This window comes from Leptonychotes weddellii, chromosome 1 (assembly GCF_054177405.1).
Source record: "Leptonychotes weddellii isolate Sample4059 chromosome 1, ASM5417740v2, whole genome shotgun sequence".
Lineage (NCBI taxonomy): Eukaryota > Metazoa > Chordata > Mammalia > Carnivora > Phocidae > Leptonychotes > Leptonychotes weddellii.
This window is the reverse complement of record NC_138369.1, coordinates 254668-262781: the sequence shown is the minus strand read 5'-3', so window position 1 is coordinate 262781 and position 8114 is coordinate 254668. Positions and strand designations below refer to the sequence as shown.

The 8114-nt window shown below is 58.6% G+C and overlaps 1 long non-coding RNA gene across 1 annotated transcript in view; it reads left to right on the top strand.

Annotated features, from left to right (window-relative positions):
• LOC145721844 (uncharacterized) overlaps positions 1-2588 on the top strand; it is a 14727-nt gene extending 12139 nt beyond the window's left edge. The window contains exons 6-8 of the long non-coding RNA XR_014145810.1: positions 544-705; positions 1137-1218; positions 1808-2588. This is a non-coding gene — a long non-coding RNA (uncharacterized LOC145721844). The remainder of the gene's footprint in view (positions 1-543; positions 706-1136; positions 1219-1807) is intronic.
• The last annotated feature ends 5526 nt before the right edge of the window (positions 2589-8114 follow it).

The window sequence follows — 8114 nt, the reverse complement described above, 5'->3', positions numbered from 1 at the left end:
TCTCCCCCGCCCCCGCCCCCCGAGCCCCCTTCCCGTCGCGGATGAGCCCGTTCTGGGCGTGTCACCCACGTGGCCTCACACCCCGCGTGGCCTTCCGTGTTCGGGTCCCTCCCTGAGCGTCCCCGTCCCCATCAGCTGTCACTCCCCAGCCCCGGCCCCCCGAGCCCCCTTCCCCTCCACGGATGAGCCTGCTCCGGACTTGTCACCCACGTGGACTCACACCCTGCCTGGCCTTCCGTGTCTGGCTCCCTCCCTGAGCGTCGTGGGCTCGGGGTCCGTCCCCACTCCTGTCCACGGCTGAGGGACGCTCCTGCACGTGGGTGGACACGTCGTGTTGGACATGTCACGTGTGTCGGTCCAGCCGTGGATGGACACTGGGGTGTTCGGGCCCCTTGGGCTTCTGTGAACGGTCTCGTGCTAGTGTTGTTGGTAGACCTGTTTCCGGCTGCTTGGGGCACGCTCCCGAGTGTCCACCAGGGACAGGTGGTGACCCTGCCTGACTGAGGAGCACCTGGCTCACCGGCTCACTGTCCCTCCCACCAGTGACAGGGTGGCCCTCCCGTGGATGCCGTGGATGCCCCTGGCCGTGGGCCTCTGGACAGTCAGGGCTGCACACGTCAGACCACATGCAGCACCTTCATCACTTGAGAGCCTGGTGCCCAGGAGGGAAATTGGGAAAGTCGGACAAGTTTGGGCAGCCCCATGGTGAGTTACCACCTTGGACTCTATGGGCTGGAAAAACCTGCCCAGACTGTGCAGTGGGGCCTGTCCTGGGTCAGAGATTTGTGTCCCAGGAGGCTTCTTTCCAGCGTGTTCTGCCCGGAGAAGGGGGAAAATGGAGAGGATGGGGAGGGCAGGGCAGGGGAGGAGAAGGAGGCAGGGAGGAGGGGAAGGGAGGGGGAGGGGGAGAGGTGAAAGGGGGAGGGGTGGGGGAGGAGGGAAGGGAGGGCAGGGCAGGGGTGCCCCCTCCCTGTCAGGCCCGCAGGAGCCCAGGCAGCCTCTTTCACGCCGCCCTCCAGGCGTCATTGCAGCTGGGGAAACTGAGGCTCGGGGTCAGAGTCAGTCAGTCCTCTCAGAGGTGGTGGGATTGAAAGCAACATCTGCGTGACCCTGATTTCCAGCCACCTTCTGTCCAGGCACAGTGGGAGCAGGGAGGCCGCGGGGACCGCCCTGGCCCCATGGATTCAGGACTCAGCGTGTGGCCCAAGCTCTAAGGAGGTGAGTGATGTCCACACACAGACCCGCACAGGTGTTTACAGCAGGTTCGTCCATCTCCGGGGAGCAAGTGAGATAGATACCCTTCAACGGGTGAGCAGGTAGGTGGGCTGGTCCATCCAGCCCTGAACATGAGCCATCGAGCCAGGCAGAGACACGGAGGAGCCTCAGCGGCACGTCCCTGGGTGAGAGCAGCCGGGCTGAGAAGGCCGCACACCGTGTGGTTCCGGGTCTAGGACGTCCTGGAAACCGCAGAACCGCGGAGGCGGAACGAGGATCTGTGGTGGCCGGGGTGGGGGAGGGTGACTGGGCGGAGCACGGAGGGTCGGCAGGGCCAGGAACTGCTCTGTGCCACGCTGTGATGGTGGATCGCCGCCCGTGACATTCGTCCAAACCCACAGGGTGTGCGGGGCACTGACAGTGAGCCCTGGTGTCACCTGCGGCCTGTCGTTCATAATGTCCCAGCGTTGGTCCGTCAGCTGTCACAAACACACCAGGCCAATCCCGTTCCTGGCAGTGGAGGGAGCCCAGTGTGAGAGGAGATGGGAGGGACCTGCCAGCAACTTCCACTCACGTTTTCTGTGACCCTAAGGCTGCAGGAGCAGGAACTAGAAGGTGGTCTCTGGGGACGCTTCCATCAAAGGTACAAGGTTTCAGCTACAAGTGCATGCGTTCTGGGATCTCGAGCACGGCCTCCTGCACGTGAAGTTTGCTAAATGCTCTCGCAGCAAAGAGAAAGTACCTATGTGAGGTGTGGTTCAGTAGCCTGACTGCTGATGGGTCACAACGATACACAAATATCAAACCATTGTCGTCTACACCTTAAACATATCCAGTTTTTATCTGTCCGTCATACCTCAATAAAGCTGGGTGGGGGAGGGTGTGGAAAACAAAAGTGTTTGCTCCTGGAGAGAGAAGGACTGACGGCCTTGTGTAAAATGGGGAGTTGGAACAATTTTTAAAATTTATTTTAATTTTATTTAAATTCAATTAATTAACATATATTATTGGTTTCAGAGGTAGAGGTCAGTGATTCATCGGTCTTATGTAACACCCAGTGCTCATTACTCACGTGCCCTCTTTAATGTCCATCACCCAGTTACCCCATCCCCCCGTCCCCATCCCCCCATCCCCCCATCCCCCTCCCCTCCAGCAACCCTCAGTTTGTTTCCTATGATTAAGATTCTCTTTTCTGGGCACCTGGGTGGCTCAGTCCGTGAAGTGTCTGCCTTCAGCTCAGGTTGTGATCCCGGGGTCCTGGGATGGAGTCCCTCATCGTCCCTTGCTCAGCGGGGAGCCTGCTTCTCCCTCTCCCACTCCCCCTACTTGTGCGCTCTCCTTCTCAAATAAATAAAATCTTTAAAAAAAAAAAAGAGTCTCTCATGGTTTGTCTCCCTCTCTGATTTCTTCCCATTCAGTTTTCCTTCCCTTCTGCTATGGTCCTCCATGCTATTCCTTATGTTCCACATATGAGTGAAACCATATGATAACTGTCTTTCTCTGATTGACTTATTTCACTTAGCATAATACCTTCTAGTTTCATCCACATCAATGCAAATCTAAGTATTCATCCTTTCTGATGGCTGAGTAATACTCCATTGTACATATGAACCACATCTTCTTTATCCATTCATCTTTTGAAGGACATCTCGGCTCCTTCCACAGTTTGGCTATTGTGGACATTGCTGCTGTGAACACTGGGGTGCAGATGCCCCTTCTTTTCACTACATCTGTATCTTCGGGGTAAATACCCAGGAGTTCAATTGCTGGGTCATGGGGTAGCTCTATTTTTTTTAACGTCTTGAGGAACCTCCATACTGTTTTCCAGAGTGGCTGCACCAGCTTGCATTCCCACGAACAGTGTAGGAGGGTTCCCCTTTCTCCGCATCCCCGCCAACATTTGTTGTTTCCGTGTCTTGTTAATTTTAGCCATTCTGACTGGTGTGAGGTGGTATCTCCTTGTGGTTTTGATTTGGATTTCCCTGATGCAGGGTGATGTTGAGCACTTTTTCATGTGTCCAAACAGATGTTTTTTGTCATACCCTTCTATGTTGCATAAATTAATCCAATGGTCTCTAGTGTATTTGTCGTTGGGCAACCATCACTATTAACTTCAGAACATCCTGTCACCCCAAAAGCAACCCTGTCCCTCCCCAGCCCCCGGCCCCCACAGGCCCCCTTCCCGTCCGTGGATGAGCCCGTTCCGGACGTGTCACCCACGTGGACTCACACCCCGTGTGGCCTTCCCTGTCTGGTTCCCTCCCTGAGCGTCGTGGGCTCGGGGTCGTCCCCGGGGCCCCCGTGCATGGGTGGACCGCATTGTGTGTCCGCTCACGGGCGGTGGGCCCTGGGTATGTCCGCCTGCCTCGAGTCGTGCTGCTGCGAACATGCATGTGGATCTGGGTTTTCAGTTCAGTTCCTCACTTTTTCAGGGTCACATGGGAATCCCACGTTGGAACTTTTAAGGAAGGCCTGACTGGCGGTTCTAACATCCCAGCAAAGCCCGAGTGGGGCGCAGTGGCCTCTGGATGCTCCCTGGGGAGGGATGATGCGTCCTGCCAGTGACTTACTGATGAGAGCAGTTCAGAGGAGCCTGGATACGTTTCCATGGTTCCTGTTATAAATAGGGCTGGCGTGAGAGACGGGCTGTGGGGCGGGCAGGAGGGTCCCCAGGCTTGGGACAAGGCCACACCTGTGGCACTTTCCAGGCCCCCGGTGTGGTCGGGGCCGCCGGGCTCCTGGGCGGCCAGCCGTGCCTGCCACAGGACCCTTTGAGGGGCCGGGAGGGCCACCACCGCCCCCCAGGACAAACGCCCTCCCTGCCTTTACCTCCGTGGCCCTTGCCGACTGGCTCTCAAAACTGGTGCGTCTTTATTCTCCGGAAGGCGTGACTGACCTAAGCCCCCAGCCCTGGCCCCATGAAGGCTGGTGGGGGGTCTGTGTCCCACTGGGCATCTCCCCAGTCGGGGGATGTGTGCGTCTGCCTCCTAAAAAGGTCCCGAAAAACCCAAGCCTGTGGCAAGATTTTCCCCTAACAAAGTAGTAGCAATAACCAGTGTGTCGGTTCTCTTGGCCAGACACTCTGGCCTTTGTTGGTGGGAGCAGGTGGGGACTCAGCTTCCTAGCCCCACACGACCCCTCTCCCTCCCCTGAGTTAAGGATCTCTGCTCAGGTCCATTTCCCAGGCAGACAAACTGAAGCCCCAGGAGAACGCCCTTTCCCTTTGGGTTTGAGGTTCCCCTGGGTGCCAGAGGGACAAGAGGCCTCGTCCAAGGGTCAGAGGAGTCCAGGCAGATCAGGGCCTCCACCGCAGAGGGACGTGCCTTCCCCCATGCCCCGCGGGCGGCAGCAACAGGGCTGTTGGGGCCACGGGACCCGGGGCAGGCTGGCAATGACACGCACAGTGGGCAGCACCTGCAGGAGCCCCACGTCCTCTCGCAGCCGCTGCCCTGGCCACGCTGAGGGGGGTCCTTCCCAGCCAAACCAGCGCGGCCACCACCCCTTGGAGAGCCCAGGCCGGGGCTCAGGGGCCCAAGGCAGACTTTCTGTCTTCTGTGCCCTCAATTCATTTTCTTACATATATGCATGCCTTCTGTCCTTGAAAACCAAACAACCGGGGGACAGGGCTTCACCCCAACGAGGCGGCCTGGGCCCCAGCTGTGGGCTGGCTCTGTGAGCTCCCGAGCCTCGGTTTCCCTGTCCGCCAGCCCGGGTTGGGCCATCGCTGACCACCGAATGTGGGTGGGGGCTTGGGCGCCAGCGTCCACAGGGAGGGGCAGGTGGTGGCCTGGCGAGAGCAGGGCCCGAGGCCGGAGAGCCCGAATCAAGCGGGGCCACAGCCAGAACGTGCGTTAAGGGGATCAAAACTGCTCCCTGCATACCCTGCGCAACCTGCTCCGGAAGGTTCGGCGAGGGCAGTCAGGTGCTGGTTCCGGACAGAGGACCCCACGCGGGCCTGGCCGGGACACGTTGCATCTGGTGCCTTCCTGAACACTCGGCCGAGCCGCCCGTGTGGGCAATTTTATTCTAAGACACGTTTTATTTATTTATTTAGTTATTTTTAAAGATTTTATTTATTTATTTGACAGAGAGACAGATAGCAAGGGCAGGAACACAAGCGGGGGAGTGGGAGAGGGAGAAGCAGGCTTCCCGCGGAGGAGGGAGCCCGATGCGGGCCTCGATCTCAGGACCCCGGGATCATGACCTCAGCCGAAGGCAGACGCTTAACGACTGAGCCACCCAGGTACCCCATAAGACACGTTTTAAAGGCCCGACTCCACAGTCTGCGGGTTGTGGTCACAGTTCCCTGGGGGCACATGCCCACGGAAACCTGCCAAAGGGGCCACTCCCAACATGCACCCCTGCCTGGGGGTCAGCCGCACCTGGACGGGCGGAAGGGCACAGGGGGGAGAGGGAGAGAGAGAGAGAGAGAGAGAGAGCGAGCGAGCATGCCTGCTGGAGAAGACAAGGCCCAGTCTAGCAGGGAGGGGTCCCGGCCCCCACAGCCCCCTTCCCGTCCGCGGATGAGCCCGTTCCGGACGTGTCACCCACGTGGACTCACACCCCGTGTGGCCTTCTGTGTCTGGTTCCCTCCCTGAGCGTCGTGGGCTTGGGGTCTGTCCCCGGGGCCGCGCGTGTGAGTGCCTTGCTCCTGTCCGTGGCCGGCGGACGCTCCCGTGAGTGGGGGACACGTTTGTCTGTTGACAGACATCCGGTTCGTTTCCGCCTCTTCCGCTGCTGTGAACAGCAAGGTACAGGTTTTCGTGAGCAGCTACTTTTAGTTCTTTGGGTAGTACCTGGAGGCAGGATCATGAGACCTCACGCACTTAGAGCCCAGAAAGGCTGGGCAGTGACTGTCCCTGGGGGAAGAGCTAGAGGACCCAGCTCGGGCCCCGGGCCACATGCCCTCTGGGACCCCGTGGGTGGCCACAGTCGCTCGCATTCCACACCATGTGGTTACACCAATGCCTGACCAGCCGGAGTGGACGAGACATAAACAGTGGCCTCCCTGTCCCCAGCCTTTTCCATTCGCCTTGGCAGGAAATGAGGTTTTGTAACTTCAAATGGAGAGCTTCATGCCAAACCAGCAGATCCACTGAGGAGCACCCTTCTGAGGGCCAAGGGCTGTGTCTTCCAGAAACACCCCTGGCAGACGTCTACTCACACCAGGGACAGGAGGGCAGAGCTGGGGTTGATGCCCCGGGTGACCCCCCACAGGTCAGGAAGGGTGCTTCTGGCAACCTCATCTCCATCTGTAGATGAAGCCAAGCTCATTCCCTCTGCCCTCCGCGTGGAAAACCTGAAGCCGCGGTTGGCAGACTAGCTCCCCAGTGACTCATATGTGAGCTTCCTTGCCTGTAGAATTTATTTCTAATTAAAACATGTAATATTTTACTTTAAACAACTTGGTCTGTCCAAATAAACCATCAGGAAAGTCAGAAGGCAAAGCACAGACTAGGAGAAAATACTTGCAGTGCATAATCCAACAAAGGACTAGGGTCTAGAATATGTAAAGGACATCCACAAATCAATGACAAAACTCAAACAACCTAATTTAAGAAAATGGGCCAAAAACTCGAACGGCCATGTGGTGTGTGATCCCATTTATCTGAAATCCCCAAAATAGGCAAATTCGTAGAGACAGAGAACAAGTACATGTTACCTGGGGCTGAGGAGGACGATGGGGGGGTGACTGCTAATGGGGACGGGGTTTCTTTTGGGGCCAGAATGTTCTGGGAGTTGACAGAGGTGATGTTTGCACAACCTTGTGAATGTCTGAGAAACCCCCCAAAGATGGTTAGTGGTTAGTTTTATGTGTGAATTTTACCACAACTTTTAAAAGTGGGGACAATGAAGGTGGCTGCCGACAGCATCAGACCGTGAGGCCAGCCTCACGCAGGCGGCCAGGTGAGCCCTGCGCGAGGGGCCCGGCGGGCGTCTGCTGTTGTCACTGTTGTGATTGCTCGACCGAGAGCTCTCCAGCAGCACGACCGCCCCCCACCTTCCAGATGAGGGACACAGAGAGGCCCAGCCGCTTCTCCTACTCAGGGGCTGCAGGTTCCAGCCCCCGGCCACGTGGCCCTGCATGCCTGCAGGGCCAGGGGGTCAAGGACTCGCCCCCTAGCCCCCAGACCTGTAAACAGACAGGGAGGGAGACAGAGGCCAGGCAGCGGGCTGCCCCAGGGACCACCCCTTCTCCGTGTGTGGAGCCTAGGGACGGGGCTGCCCGAGGGACCCTCCTCCTCCATGGCTTCACCCAGTAAAAATGTGTTTGGCACCCACTGTGTGGTGGGCCTGGGCTGGTGCCCCATTAGGTGACTTCGTTTTACCTCGTGAGGTCAGGGCAGAGGGAGCCCCGAGAGGGGCCTGGCCTGGGGCGGCAGCCTGAGAGCAAACCCGGCAGTCCCTCCACAGGCCGACCCCCCTCTGGGCCTGGGGGTCTTTGTCCGATGCCTCACAGGTGCTCATTTATTCAACCAGAATTTACCGAGGAGCTACTATGTGATAGCGGGGAGTCGAGCGGAGACTTGAGCGGGTTGAGGGAGCAAGTTGAAGGGGCATTTGGGGAAGAGTGTTCAGGTGGCGGGCACAGCAGGTGCAAAGGCCCTGGGCTGGACCGTACCTGCCTTGTTGGAGGAGTTACTGGAGGCCCGTATTGGCTGGAGCGGAGTGAGTGATGGGTAAAGAGAGGGCGCAGGTCGTGCAGGGTCCCGGGAGAGGACTGGGGGCTTTTACGCCGAGGCACCCGGGAGCCCTGGAGGGCTGCGGGCAGAGCGGGGACCTGCCCAACTCGGTGCTCACCAGTGCCCTCTGGCGGCCGCGGGGAGAACAGACCGCGGGTGGCGCCGGGAGACGAGGAGGGAGGGGACTGCGCTGGGGGGGAGGGGCGAGGAGCTGGG